Source organism: Strix uralensis, chromosome 2 (genome assembly GCF_047716275.1).
Source record: "Strix uralensis isolate ZFMK-TIS-50842 chromosome 2, bStrUra1, whole genome shotgun sequence".
Lineage (NCBI taxonomy): Eukaryota > Metazoa > Chordata > Aves > Strigiformes > Strigidae > Strix > Strix uralensis.
Window position 1 is genome coordinate 30,634,740 of NC_133973.1, and position 16,300 is coordinate 30,651,039.

Here is a 16,300-nt window from a genome sequence, read left to right on the forward strand (position 1 = left end):
TCTCTTTTAGTTATAGGTCTAAGCTTATCTCTGGCTCCCACCTAAGACATCTACAGGATGTTTTAGCTTAGTGAGGGACCTAAGCGATTTGTGAAAATTGTTTCTCCAAGCAGGAGTCATGTTAGTCTCTTCAGCCTATGCCTACCAAGACTGAGGGGAAAAAAAGTAGAAACATAAAACTTTCCTGCATAAGGTTACACATGTATTTCTGTAGTCCAGTTTAAACATAGACTAAACACACTTCTATGGTGATTAACTTCCTCAGTCAGATTTTCAATGGCTACCTTTTTCTAATGTAATTGCAGACTATAATACATAGCTGAACAGGAAAGCTCCAAGAAGTTCTTAAGAAGCCATGAGGAGATACACGTGAATTCAATTTTTCTGAACTCTGCTACGAAAGCATCTTTTATTATTTTATCATTTAGTGACTGCACCCATCCCCCCACTCCCTTTTCCTCTTGCCAAACCCAGCAGAGATTTCTCTTCTACTTGTCATATACTTCCCTTAACTGGAACCTCCTAAGAAAGAGAGTCTGAAGGTTTATGGATGCCATGCTGGCAGGGAGCATTGCCAGCCGACATACATACCCCTTCGTTCCTCAGCATCTCCTCCCCACGGCAGAGACCCAGGGGGCTGCCCCTGGCCCCTGCCCCTGGCAAGGCCCTGAGGGGAGCACAGGGGCTGCACTATAAAGCACCTCTGCATGTCCAGGGCTGCTCTCCATCAAGTGGTGGCTCTGCGTACCAGGAGTGCTGCCTGGCACCACTTGTGGTGTGAGGAACTAGTCTGTCTGAGGAAACAGAAGATGCCTACAGGAGATTTCCACAAACCAGAACCATGGGCAGAATCCATCTGAGCAAAAGGGTAGCAGAAATCCAACCAGCTGCTGTTCATACACAGAAATCACATATGAATGTAATGAGCAAAAAATGTTGCATTCCCCCATGATGTTGGTGAGATTTGAGAATTACAGAAGCGCACTGGATGGAAGAGTATGGGCATCAGACTACCTTGTTCTCTGGCCCCGTGGTTTGCAGCAATATTCATATTCCCTCTGGTTTTCCATATTTGAAAGGATGACAACAGTTTTTACCATGAACAAAGTAATGGGAAGGGGCTTCCAGTACATCTAAATTATTTCCAATTCATATTTTATTGCCTTCCTTCCTAGAATCAAAGTGGACAAAACATGGATGCCAAACATAATAAAAAATAAAGGACTATCTCAAGACTGCTAGAAATTAAAATTACTGAAAGTCTGGGAATAAAAGGTATCAGTTTTCCTCCAAGAATAAAATGCTATAATAAAGAAAATATCCAGAAACTATCAGAGCTCCAACTGTAAATTGAGAACACTGTTAGAAGAAATGCCATTAGGATACAAACCTAAACATTATTCTTTGATTTCTGGATACAACTCAAAACACTTAGAGATTACACACAGTCTTTTGGCATTATTAAACATACTTTGAATTACACCTGAATTCTATTCAGCCACACTTAGACTTATCCAGGATTCATTAAAATGTGTATTTTATAAACATAGCCCATTCTGTAGCGTAAAGATAATCTCAAGCGCGGTTCACAGTAATATCCATTCCTTTTTTGTATTAGATCCTTCCTTACTAGTTCCAGTTATCATTGCTTTACAGGACCGAGTCTTTTCCCTTCCTTAAAGAAGTAGAAGGAACCTGTTTTCCCTAGGATGTGGCTTTTAAAGCAGCTTTCTCCATCACTGCTGTCTCCTTCCAGGGCCTTGAGCACATGGGCTCTGGAGTTCATGTTCAAAGCCTGATCTCCCGCTTCTTCACTGGAACAGCCTCCAAGCTGCACTCGAATGTCTGTGCATTTTACTGCTCTGGCACATCCTCCTGGATTTCTCACTGTCAGTTTTGACACGAGTGGAGGAGGACCACAAGCAGCTCATCTGCTTTTCCTGAGCCTCCCCACCTCCTGGGGTACTGGCTTTAGCCCTGGGTCCTCAGGTAACACCACAAGTTCCACTGGAAAGTAGGTCCCCCAGATCATCTTCCTTGCATGGCAGCTTTAGAAAGCAGCATCCCCAATGCATGGACAGGAGAGACTGTAAAGAAAGGGAAGGCACTCTTCATCAGTGTTTAAAGCTGCATCTAGGACTTATGGGCTTTGAATCAGAAAAGGAAGAAAGATCTGAGCAATCGCATTCTGTCTCCTCTATGGCTCACCGGTAGGATTTCAGTATCACAGAAGTGATAGGCACTTAAAGAGTAACTTGGGCAGAATTTGGGTGCCCACAAGAAAAGATTGTTTTCCTGTAAAAGCAACTCAGTTGTCATTAAGACCCAGGACTGCACAGGTTGAAATGCCAGAGGCTGCTGCTACAAAGGGATAGCAGAGAACAAGGCGAGTCGGTTTGAAAAAGCTTCAACCATCCACCTCAAATTATATTTTAGACACTTCACTAGTAAGTGTGACAAGAACTGATAAATCATATAGAGTAATTTTTGGCTAATTGAAATGTTACCTTTTAAAGAACTTTTGTTCAAAAATATCTTGTCTAATCAATGTCACAATTTCCATAAAAGTATTAAAAGTGTACTCGAGATAAAAATTTACAGTCAGCTTTTATGGCAAAGATTAATTTTAGCAACTTTGGAATTTTCAACTCAAAAACCTCACTAGAGAAATAAAATAATTTCTTTTCAAAAAGGAGGAGAAAATGAGTCTGGAAAGTCTGAAGAAATCTGCAGTTAATTAAAAGAGAAGTTCGCTGCCTCTAGATTGTTATTACCTTTTCTAGTGACCCGTACTTTAAACCCCTGCAGTTACTCATGAACAAGCTCTATTTGAAGATGGTGCTTCTGTCATTAAACAGTTTTAATTAAATCTGGCATTTCCACCTTTTTCATTGTTTATTTTCTAATAGAGCTCAAATTGCAATCTGCTTCTGTCTCTGATAGATGTCATTAGGAGTCTTAACCACTATCTCAAGTGAAATTAGTATTGAGAGTTATGGTTCTGACCAGTGTCATACTACGCTGAAACACTCCTTGATTGCCACAAGTTTTGGACAAGAGCCTATTGCTTGTATGAATGTATTGCCCTCTGTTGGTCACGCAGATCTCATAGAGTATCACAGAAGACAGGAAACCTAACCATCTTTACCACATCTGTTAGGAAATTTACGTTTCTGTGTATGCTGGACAACCAGAAAGCCTCCAGGAATTTAAAAATATATGCCATACTTTTAGAGACTAATTTTTTCTTAATGACCCAAACAGTCCTTTTTGACATTCTTGCAAGTCATTATTGCTTTGCATCTCTTGGTGTAGCCCCTGAAATCATATTCACACACTTAAAAATACAAAGGGCATTTATGCTTCTCCCAGGAAATTATGCTACAGTTCTGTGCCATGCTCAAGTGCAGAACCACAGTGATAATTGCTGTAAGGTGCAAAAAAGAGTTTAGGGAGTGAAACTCAAGAGGAGCAGGAAGAGAGCATGGGACAGCCTCAGCAGTGCCCTGGACCACGGCAATGCCACCAGACCACCTCATGGCACCCCTCAGTCTGGGCATTTGAAGCTGATTGCCTGCCTGCCTTCAAACACAAATGCACACACGTAATCCTTATCAGGCTACCCCTAATTAGGCATCAATGCATAATTGACAGTTTTCCTGTTAAATTACTCATGTATATTGTTCTTGGCAACATTAGGTTTTTATTTGCTCTTTATCAAAAATTTTTTTATTGATCAATGTGTTAACTGGTGTTTCATGCATTTGACATAATCCCTTACAAACCAGGTCATTTTGTGAGTGGCAAAATGAAAAAAATCTGGTTGCCTATGGATTCATAATTGAGTTCCCGTGTGGACTTTGTAATATTTAATGAGTTGAACTTCAGTTACTGTCTTTTCCACAAATGGGAATTTTAATAAGGTGTTTCCTAACCTGCTCACTTGTTTTCACAAAAATCGTAAGAGCTTCATATACTTGAGATATCACTCTGTCATCGTGGGTTCAAATTAACCCATGATTTCAAGTCATTAGAGAGAAGATCAACAGATACATACACAAACATACACATGTCAAGAGTGATTCTATAAATCTCATCTTCTTAGGAATACAGGTTTCCAATTTACACTGAAATCAAGTAAAAATGCAAGTTAAAAAAAGAATTTGAGGTAAAAATTAAGATTTTTGTGTTGGAGACAATCCCAGTGTCTAATCTCACTGAAATGGAGCCTCCCTCTTCTTCCTCATAAAAGCTGACCCCAAGTTTTGGCCCTACATCAAGTACCAAGTAAGAGAAGACATTAGGGGAGAAGACAAAGTATCTCAGTGTTTTTTCTTTTTCCTGGGTAAAGGCCCAAGAGAAACCCAGTCTCCTTCCAACCCACAGGCATAGGAATAAAACAGAAAGGTGACTGCCATAACATCCCCACCCATCCAGAAGCATGAGCATTAGAGCACAGCCAGGCTTACTGCCCTCTTCTCCTCGAGCAGCGTGGGCAGTGGCAATGTCCCCAGAGCGGGGGACCTTGGAGATAAAATTAATTGTGTTTCTCAGAGCTGCTTCACCTGGGATGTGTCAGAGAAACATCACTGCTCCAGCCATAGCTTCAAACTTTTCTCTATAACCACGAGAGCCAAAATACATCTTATTGTTAATGATGTGTGAGGGTCTGATGTAATCATATAAGTGCAGATCTGTGGACAAGTACCCAAAACTTATGTGGGCTCAACGGGGAAAATTAAGACGTTTCTAATTACACATCTAAAACAAAGAGAAGAACAGTGTGTGTAAGATAGAATTTTATAGGATTTTTTTATTTCCTTATGTTTCGTTGGTTGGCACACAGAACTACTGTCTTTCAGCCCTCTTAATGAGTTCTGAAAATATTTTTTTTTAAACATCACTGAACTTCCAGAGCACGAGGCAAAAGAAATTCTGTTATTCGTAGTGAAAAGGTAGTATTTTGAGAGCATACAACCGTCAATGTCTGAGGAATATCAGGAGGTAGCAGCCACACCTTTCCTCGCTGGAAAATCACATAAACTGGATTTTTCTGAGAATATGTTCAGAACCTAAGAACTGTATAAATGTATATCTCCTGCTCCTTTAGACCAACCAATCTTTCCAGTCAACTGCAGTGGTCTTTCAAGAATGTTAAAAATGCCATAAACAGTCTTCCACAATCCACTGTGTTGCAGTCTTCCAAAAACACCCTAACTTGTCTAGAGCTTGTCCCTAGTTTTAGAGGTTTGCAACAGTTACAGCTACAGGTGTCTGCACATTTCTTGAGAACAAGGAGAATTTTATTCATCTCTGATTATTTTATTTTTTTCTGCCTGGATCTCCCAAGGTTAATTATAACATGAAAAGTCTGTGCAGAACAGCTCTGGATGAAAAAGTAATACAGAGAAAAGTAAGAAACAGCTCACCACAGTGAACTCCCTCTCCAGTTAGATCTCTGAAGATACTGGCATGAACTCTCTCTCACACGACATACCCTAACTTGTTTAAGTGTACTGTCACTACTAAACAATCATTTGCATTTATTATTATTACTCAGTTCAAAGGCTGATGCCAAGCTCTCTGAAGGAAGGAAAGTACATGGTGCATTTTTAAAAAATCCTCAGTTTAATTGGAGTTTTCTGTTTTCCTTGGGTTTCTCTTTTTTTTTCTTTTCTCTTTTTTTTTAAGCTCTGTTCTAAGAAAAGGAAGGCAGGGGATTTACTAAAGGCAAGGCAAGTCGGTTAGTTATGAGTCACCTTCATGACTTATAAAGGGTCTCCAGTTGTTTGGAGCAGGCTTTCTTCACCTAACTTGTGCTGCAGGGATATCAGGCGATCAGCCAGACCAACAGACCTCTGTGGCAACTGCTCCTGCCTCAGTTGCTTTTTTCATTTTTTGTTTGCCTTATTTCTCTCTCTCTCTCTCTCTCTCTCACTCTCCCTCTCTCTCTTTAGAAGAAAAAAAAAAAAAACACAGCCCAAGCTCAGTGATCATGGTTAACCTGTGAGATGGAACAAAGGAAGTCTGTGGCCTTCTTGCTGCATTGGTTTTGCTTGCATCTCTGTGTAAAGAAACTGCCTCATAGCAGGTAGGTTTTTCAGTTTGGTTCTTTGGCTTTTTTGTTTATTTTTGCATGTGCTCTATTTTTTTAAATGAGAAGCTTGTATGTTACAGGAGATGGGATCAGGCCAAGGGAAGGGGCCATAGGGCAGGGTTTAGAAACCTCAAGAGTCAGAGAGGCTAAACTTCAAACATTTGCACACATGCAGAAATACTCAGGTAGGTATCCCTACGGAAATATGCCTTCAGCCATCCAGAATCCCTGCGGAAATATGCCTTCAGCCATCCAGAATCACACACAGACTACCAGTCTCAAGTGAATACAAACCCAGTCCCCTTGCTGTCTTTGCACTGACTTTTGTAGGTGACCTCATATAACTGATGGGACAGCACACATGAGAAAGTTGTCTGTAGACAACTAAGAGGACACAGGGGATGCACGCTGATTTTTAGCTCCTGCATCCCTCCTTTTTTTCTTTTGAGATTAATACTTTAGAAGATCATGCAATATGGAATATAATTTCTACAGTGTTTCAGTTATCTATCTGAAAGAGGTTTATGACTAATCTGCAGTTCTTCTCTTGCTTACAGCTTGCCAGAGACATTTTGAGGTGGGGAAAAGTAACTGCACAGACTAGTTTGACTTATTTAATTTTGGCCATACAAGTAGTTTGGGACATGGGACAAGTTCTAGTCCTCATTTCATAAATAAGCAACAGAGAAATGCCTTCTTTAAAGTATACCCATTAGACTTGCATCATTTAGTTATGGTTTCTTTTAATTCATTTTAAAATGAAGATGCTTAAAATGCCCATGTAAAAACTTCATATAACTTCCTTGAAATGCATACCCACACTGACAAAACAGGAGCTCCATGCTCAACATTAACACCTGTCTGGTGAAAACTCTACGGTTTAATTTGGTCATAAAAATTTGCTCTGAACTCAAATTTGGCAGCCAATATCTAAGATTAATCATTTCTTTTATTAGCTTTTTTATATGGCGATTTTTAATTTACAAAGAAACAAGCAAAATAGCTGGAACATAGTATTAAAGAAAAAAATCCAGCTACTTGATCCACGAAGTGAAATATAGGCACATTTTATTTTAGAGGGAAGTTTTCAGCAGAGAAAGGCCTCTTGTATCCACATACACATCTTTGGAGCTCTTCCAGTGTCTTAAGTAAGAGACTTGAATTCAATATTTTTCTAAGTGTTTTAAAAAGAATAGCTTTACTTTCTGAGAAATTAGAGGACAATAGAAGACTTAAAATCCTCATGAAAATGTAAACAGGGTACCTGAAAATGGATGTCTGGTGTACTGTTTATGTGTAACGACCTTTTGTAGATGATTAAAAGCATTATAGAATGTGCTAATTGTATTAACCCTAATTCTTTTTCAGTCAAAATTAGATTTCTGCTATTCAAGGGTAAAAACACCTCTGAAACTGGTACATTTCATTTTGGTCTTATTTTTTACAAAAAAGATTTTTTCATGACTGCAAAAGTCAGATTCAAAAGCTACTCTCATATACTACACCAAATTTTAGTTTTGACAAATAAAAGGAAACAGGCATCTCCAGAGGGCACTTTGCAACATTCCGAGAAAGGTATAAAATAGGTGAAGCATGTTACTCTTTGGCCAGTGTCCACTTCTCTATCTCTCTGGTGAATGTTAAGGGAGTATATGCAGATAGACAGCATAGACTAAAGACCTAATATTTCTATAGATGCAGTTGGGTGATATGAGTCCCAGTTCATGTCCCCCGCAAAGCTATTCACACAATTGTCTTGCTGGCACATCTCTTTCAAGACCCCAAAGCCCCTTGAATTTTTTTCCCCCCAGAATCAGGTAATGTGATGTTATGCTTGTGAGCTCTGTCTTGTTTATATGCAGGTAAATGGAAATAAAAGACTGGGGCTCACTAAGTCTGTTTCAAAGGCTGTTGCGGTCAGTGTGGGTCTCTATTCTTTAACTTCAAAGCATAACTCTTTGGGTCCATCACAATCCGATTCTTCCAACATGATTGTGAGTGTACCTACTCATGTGCATGAGTACTGCAGATTTCTGGCCTTGGTGAGCAGCCTTTTCTCCCTTGCACCCTCCTACTGAAAAGGGGTTTTGTAACAGAGGTGATTGTACAGCCTTAAGCACCTTCAGATGAGGTTCCCCAAATGGCAAAGTTCTACTTTTTTTTTTTTGCTGTTTGGAGAACACCTTTTATCTTTTCTAAATTGGTTACCAAATTTTTGCAGAGTCAGAATGACTTTCCTAACCTGCATGTGGCTTTCACAAAAAATTTATATTGGGAAGTATATCAAAGCTGGCATGTCCTCTTGCTACCAATCCAAAGACAAAAGGTTGAGTTTTACCCCAAATTTATCACAAAGGATCCCCTCTAGTTGACCAATAGGTAAATAAGAATTTGGTCATTTGGACTGGAGAGGCAAAACTGGCTAATAATCACATAACTAGACTAACATGCTGGATGCTTCTAGTCCATCAGTGGAGCAGCGTAAGTCCACTCAGACCCTTGAGGTACCATACAATGATGTACAAATATACATGTGGTGAAATGAGCACTTGTCAGATTTAAACAAAACAGTTTGAACTGTACTTGTGGTACTCCTTCTGAAGGGAAACTGAATATAGACTATGATATGGATGAACTGATTAACCACTGATATTTCATTGACCAAAGTAAATCCTAGGTTAGGGAACAATGAGCTACCTACACTTGAGCTGACTTTTTAAGTGCCTCAATCACTCATAGATTATTTTTTTTAAATATATGAGATACAAAAATAGCTATGAGTACGATGTCCATTCTCACACATTTTGGAAGACAGATTGCAAAGTAAAATTACTGTTGTCTGTAAAATCACTAGTCAATATTTATTTTTCTGTAATGCCGTAGGTCTCAGTAAGGTCTCAATCAGTTGCATTAATATTGCAACAGAAATTAAGATAAACATTTTCACAACTTACTGAGGTAATTACTAAGAGAAGAAATTAAATATATGTGCATATGTGTATACAAGAGCAGAGAAAATCTTGTCAATGTTTACTAATTTTACTTCTATTGTTTATAGTTCAAACTAGGTCATCCAGCCTCTCACTCTATCCCAACTGCCTCACAGGCTCTTCAGAAAGCACTAGGAGATTTCTTGAAGCTGTCACAGCAGAAGTTAACCTTTAGGAGGTATTTGAAACAGGAGAAAGGAACTGTGGAGAAAAAATGTTTGTCTGAAGGAAAGTGGTCTGTAAAACAGTATGAGGAGAAGTAGAATAGAATAATTTCAGTTGGAAGGGAGCAAAAATGATCATGTAGTCCAACTGCCTGACAACTTCAGGGCTGACCAAAAGTTACAGGATGTTATTAAGGGCATTGTCCAAATGCTTCTTAAACACTGACAGGCTTGGGACATTGACCACCTCTCCAGGAAGCCTTTTCCAAGTAGATGAAGTACCGTAAGAAACATGGTTGGTGGAATAGATCACTTCTGTATAGTAATGACAGAAAAGACAGTGGTAAGAATTGAATGTGAATGGAGAATAACTGAAGCACAGATGACACTGGAGGAAAAATTATTTGTTGCAGTTTATATGTCTTAAGTTAAATGTTGCTACTAAGAAATCCAGAGGGACATCTCAGAGGAATAGGCAAAGTCTATATGATTAAATGAAGGCTAAAAATATGGAGACAGGTCTGTGGCCACAGAGGCAGGAGGAGAACCGAGAAAGAACGGTCACAAAAAGGCAAGGTGGGACAACATTTTCAGGTATATTTGACTGGCAAACAGGGATAAAATGATCAAAGGGTAGAAAATCTAGCCTAAGATATCAATTCTGATATGGACAGCTTCTGTGAAGGCAATAGCAATGAAAGCAGATATGAAGTTTGAAAACTGAATTAAAACACACACCTATCTGAGGTCACTACAGCAGATGAAGGAAGAGAAGAGCAGATGAGTGGATGAGACCTGATGACCAGAGATCAGCAGATAAGATAGGAAGAATAAATGTGTTATTCTGACATTAGTGACTGAAGGAAGAGAGTGCTGGAAAGAGGAAGAAGGAAATCACACCAGACCTTATGAGCTTTCTCTTTTTTAACATTGCAAGGGAAATAATAGGGGATTTTATTTTATTATATTTAAGCACGAGTAGATGGTCATCATTTCCACTGATGGCGAGGCCACATTTTTAGAGCTCTGTGAGAAGACAGGCAGCAATATATGTATTTGTTCATGTAATGGAAATCTGACAGCTGTACAAAAGGCTGTTACAAAGGTTCAGCAAGAGGAAACACGTGTCATTTCTCACCACTTCCTGATAAAGCATGATTCTTTTTTTTTTTGCCTTTAGCACACAGAAGCAAAACAGTTTGCAGCATTGGAGATGTTATGCAGCTTTTAAACCCAAAATTAAAATGCTAGGGTGCCAGCCTAGGCAAAACTATTTCATTACATAAATTCAAGATCATGAGAGTAGAAGAGCACCAGACAAAGGCTTGTCTGTGGTTATAGCTACCAGCTTACCCACTTAAGCTTAGAAGGGCTGGTTCTGGAGTAAAGCTGCAGAGAAAATGTTGCCTGAAGTCTCTTGTTTCCCTCACTGCTCAACAGTAATGTTGGAAGTAGGCATGGGCAAGCACAGCACTCATTCAGCTTCTTTAGAGAAACAATTATTAGATCTATTCAAGTGATCAATTTCAAAACCACCCCTTCTCCAAGACTGAACGCAGGAGAAGGCAGACTGGAGAGGAAAGTGCCATCAACCACAAATGACTGCTGCAAACCACAGATAAAAATATTCTCTATTTCAGCAAAACCCATAGGAATCTCTGGCAAACCCTAAAAATATGTGAAAGAATTACAGTTTGGGAAACATGGTGTAAAGAATAGCAACCTGGAATACATTTAAGAGAATGCAAATTTACAAACACGTTCTACAAATACTCTTGGGGCAACAGACTTGGAGGTGACAGAAGATTCTTGTAGCAAATCTCTTGGCCTACAGCCTTGTATGATCTTTATCCAAAGCTTAATGAAGCCAAATTTAGTGTTTCCATAAAAGAAACAGATGTTTTGCATCATAAAGATGTATGCCCACTGGGTGACAGCAAGTGAATAAGGAGCCAGGGACTTAGAGACATTAGAAGTACAATAATTGAATCAGAGAATAATTTAGATTGGAAGGGATCTCTGAAGGTCATCAAATCCAAATCTCTGCTCAAAGCAGGTTCAATCCACAATAAATTCAGATAAGACAATAGTCTTTTATTGACAGAATTTGTTTGCTTTCTTCCTTAAAAAAAAAAAAAAGAAAATTAATACCTTAACTTGCATCTCTCATCCTCCTCCCCTGACCTGCACCCCTCACCCTCCACACACATACCACATATGCACACACACAACAATTAGGAGTACTGATGTATAGGTTTAGAAACTGTTCACTTCATTGCCCACAAATGCAAATGTTACACCACAGGTCTCAGTGTCTGGCTTTAGTAGGAGTTTAGCCTGAGCACTCAACAGAGCTCTGAATCATCATTTTAAATTGAGGTTTGGAAATTTCTAAACCACTTTTTTTCTGCCTACCAAAATTTTATATTCATCTTGGAATTTTTGTTTGCCACTTACATATCACAACCATATACTTGGCTGGTTTCATTTAGAGTGGCACAAAGTGAAAGGTAATTTCCCTAAAATCTCTAAATTAGATCACAGTCTTACTATGACATTTTAACTTCCTCTTAAAACATGTGTTAGTAAGAGTAGGGAAGTTATAAAAGTACATAAGTTTCTTTAAATTTACATACAAAAAAGATCTCCAAAATCACGTCTTATATATAATGTCTCCTTTCCCATACTGTTTTTCTTGCTACTTTTTTCTTAAACAACAGTAAATGGGTTTTTTGAAAGTGGTTACTGGGAGACCAAACAGAAAGCAAACAAGATTCAACCATTTCAGAACTCTGCCCAGGAGCCGATACTTTATTTTAGAAGGATGGAGAAAGGAAAATGTATTTCAATCAAGACATACTTAGCAGAGAACTAACTGGGCATTACTTAGGCCTTTTTACACCTCCTTGGAATGACTGTCTCAACTATTGCATCTTTATTGCTGATGTAAGTAACTGAAAATTATAAAAAAATTTCAGATAATTGGATATATAATGAAGATTCTCTAACCTTTCTTCTACTGAGTGCATTTCTGCTTCATTATGCAATTTCTTTGCAGATTTTTGAAATACTTTGTAGAATTACTGATTTCTAAAACTGTGTTTTCCATGTTAGTTTTCAGGAGAAAGCTCATAACAGGCTGAAAGAAGTTAAAAAAAAAAAAAAATGAAAAATGTTCAACTTTGTTCAAAAAAATTCAGCACTTACTAATTTTATGGTCAAAGCATCAGTGACTGGTTAATATTAAGAAGCAATTAACAAACTACGTACTGTTCAACACAGACAATTATAATCATTAATCTCATTCTAGCCTACAGGAACGAGGGTGTAGGAGCCCTGTAGACCAGCAACTAAATCTGTCCAACAGGTTTTCTCTCTGCTAAGTGCTCATTTATTCCAGAATCCAAAGGAATATTTGTTGCTTAATCACAAGCACCACATATTGACGAAACTATGATTATTTCTTAGCTCTGTTTCTTACATGCTGTTAAACAGTCAGCTCTCCTGATAGGCATTTTGTCTTATTTAAGTAAAAATAAAACCCAAGTCATTTTTGCTTTGTTTACATTGGGTTCTTAACATTTCGAGGAACCTGACTGATATTACAAGTCTTCATTAACTGACACCTAAAGGGTTACAAAATTAGGCAAGATCATGCTACAATCTATATTCCTTCTGCTCAATGCAAGTAAAGCAGCGCAAAAAAATGCAATAAGCAGAATGATGGAAGTCCTTCAGACATGAAGAATTGTGAAGGTACTCTGTTTCTCTTATAAAAGTAACTAAAACAATTGCAGGTTTGACTGTTTTTAAATGTACAGCAGGTAGTTCTTGTGTATTTAACTAACTACAATCCTTTTTCCTCTCATGTCTGTCCTTTCTCTGACATAATTTTTTTATATGCATTTCTTTTTTTTTTTTTTTTAGGTATACCAAGGGGAAAACCCAGTGGTTTCAGTTCTTTATGTCTCATACTCCAGTCTCTGGAGTTCTTCTGTAGGCTGTATGTTGTTAATGCTAATCGTGATAGGGGTTTTTACCTCTGACTGACTCCTACATATTAGCATTAACACTGTATCATGCCTCTTACCAGAATTCACATGGAACAAACTACTGCTGTGGGAGGAGAACAGAAATTGTGAATCAGTCAGTGCTATGCTGGGAAAACCTCCATTCTACGTGTAAAAAGACTAGTTGTTCTGCATACAGGGACACTTGCTAGAATGTTTGCTACGTTTAGAGTCACTGGAAAAAGCAGGAAAAAAAGCAGCTTTGTGTATCAGTAAGTCCTTACTAGGATGTAGAACATGTAACATTGAGCACAACACCCTGGTTTTGTGTTTTATTGTTTTTCAGCTCTTCTGGCTTTACTTCCCACAGAAGTATTTCTTCATTTTATTTAGGAAAGAAAAATGATGAATTAAACTTTTGGCATGTGCAACTGTGCATTTTATTCATTTCTATAAATTTTTATTATATGTAGGAGAAAAACTGACAGAAAATGTTTCTCAGATTTTATTGTCAGCTCATTAAGACAAATGTGTCAATGTGTCATTAGGAGAAAATTAAAATATATTTATTTTACTTTAGATTACCAGTGCATTCCAAACTTTCCAAATAAGTCTCAGAAAATTGCAGAGAAATAGGGAAGTATTGTCATATTCATTTTATGGAAGGTCAAAATAGATATTGAATACTCACAGTCACAAAACTGAGCGACAGATCCAGACTTTAAAAATCTCTATCTTATGCTCTCATTAAATCTCCTTAATGAATAATTTAGTTATGAAACATTAATTTGATGGGGGAGCAGAAGACGAAACAAAAAACCTCAAGGTACTCACCATTAATTAAGAAATAAGGTTAATATTTGTGCTATATAAATATGTATACCCTTTTCTGTTCGCAGTGTTTTGACTGTGAACCCCCAGCATGAAGTATGATTACAGAGCACCTCAAGACCGCAGACACTTATGAATCAATGTTCTCACATATAAAACAGTCTCACATATGAACAGTCTCACTGAATGTAATTTTTCCACTCAGACAGAACAGCTACAGGGTGTATATGTTTTACAAATTAGGCTGTAAGTTCAGTGCCTCCCCTGGAGATGCATACAGCCAGGGGCCACTACCACCAAGAAGCAAAAGCCAGCTTCATCCCTTCCAAAATCAGAGCTATAGCTCCGAGGGGGATTCTCAATGTGGTGAAGCACATCTTGTTAAAAAAAAAGCTTATTCCTATTCATTTTGCAGGAAAAATAGCTTTGAAAGTGGGTAGGAAACTGTGGTGAAAGAGAGGAGGAGAATCAATAGAAATTCTCATTTCTTGGAACTAGGGTGAAACAGTGACTTCCTTGCTTCACCCTACCTTTCCACTCCCCATCCTGGACTTCCCATTTCTATCCTAAGTAGACACATGCGAATAGAAGGTATATTAAGGGAGAAACTGGTCTTGCCACTCACCATTCAGATTCATAGTAATGCTTTAAAAATCAAATGTATGTTCCTTTACATTTTCTCTCTTTAAAAATGTAACTTGAGTAACCTGCAAACTTAAGAAATAGAAAGCAAATATAAATATGGTCATTAGACATTTATGTGTATTTTTTTCTGCATAGCTGATTCCCCAGGAAAGCAGGTGTACTAGGTTGCAGATATTATATTAGCAGATATTTTAAAAATAGGTTTTATTTTTACTCTGAAAAAATGTTAATGCTGTCCATGACTGGGGTTAAATCTTGTGAAAGACCACAGCATGACAGCATTACCATTTTCAGATGGTTGGTGTTCTTCAAGAAATATCCACTGCCAACTCTTCATATCGAATGCCTCTGTGATATTGAGTTCCTGCATCTGGATTCCTTAAAAAACTAATAAAATAAACGTAGCTGCACTAGCAAGTTCACTGGCTTCAAATATAACAAGTATTGAGATAAGCAGAGTGGTATAGCATTAGATAAGTTACCAAACAGCAGTAAGAGATTACTTCTTGCCAGAGGTTATAGTAGAAAGGGAAGCTCATTCTGGCTGCTGTCACAAAAGGACTTGATGTCCACTAATGACTGAGCGTTTTCATCACTTGCATGTGTTCAATTTCCCAGGGAAGAGTTTCACTTCCTTGGTAAAAAAACCCAACTCTCTCTTGAGATTTAATTCCTCCTGTTATGAAGGAAGTCAAACTACATCATAACTGACTTTCTATCTCCAAAATCCATGATAACATGAATTACAGAATATTACTCTGGAAAAAAATATCTGTTGGTCAGATAACATGTATACAAAACTGGAACTGACTCAGCTCAACCTTTCTACTGCCACCTCTTAGGATCAAGACACCATGTAGCTTGGTACAGAGATTCCTTTTTGGACAAAATCGATAAATAAAAAAGGGAAGGCTAAAGAGTCCTAAACTCAGAGCAAAAATTCTGCAATTTAGAAAAGTTTCAACTCTCTTTCAAACAAGAGGTAGAAGGAGGAACAACCTGAATGTGAGAAGCCATGGAGCTACTACTGAGATGTGCAACAAGGAAGAAGGCTTCAGCTCCTGTCTCTTCCCCTGTTACCATAGAATGGTTTGGGTTGGATGGGGCCTTAAAGCTCATCTAGCTCCAACCCTCCTGCCATAAGCAGGGACACCTTCCACTAGACCAGGTTGTTCAAAGCCCCGTCCAACCTGCCCTTGAACACTGCCAGGGAGGGGGCAGCCACAGCTTCTCTGGGCAACATGTTCCAGTGTCTCACCACCTTCATCATCAAAAAAAAAAAAAAAAAGGTCTTCCTTATTTATTCCTTATCAGAATCTGGCCAGTGTCTTCTGCTCATGTGTGTTAGCCTAAATCACCCTACCCTCCCCTTTCTCCATCATCTGTATTTTGCAGTACGGCGTCTTCCTAGATTCTTCCTTACCTTTAGCTGTCTCTGCATTTCTTTCATTGAACAGATACAGTAAAAACTGCCTCTTTACACTGAAGAGCAATTTAATAAAGAGGAGAAATGGCCAAGGAGGGGACTAGGTTTAATTCTGCAGTCTCTTTTGACCACCTGCC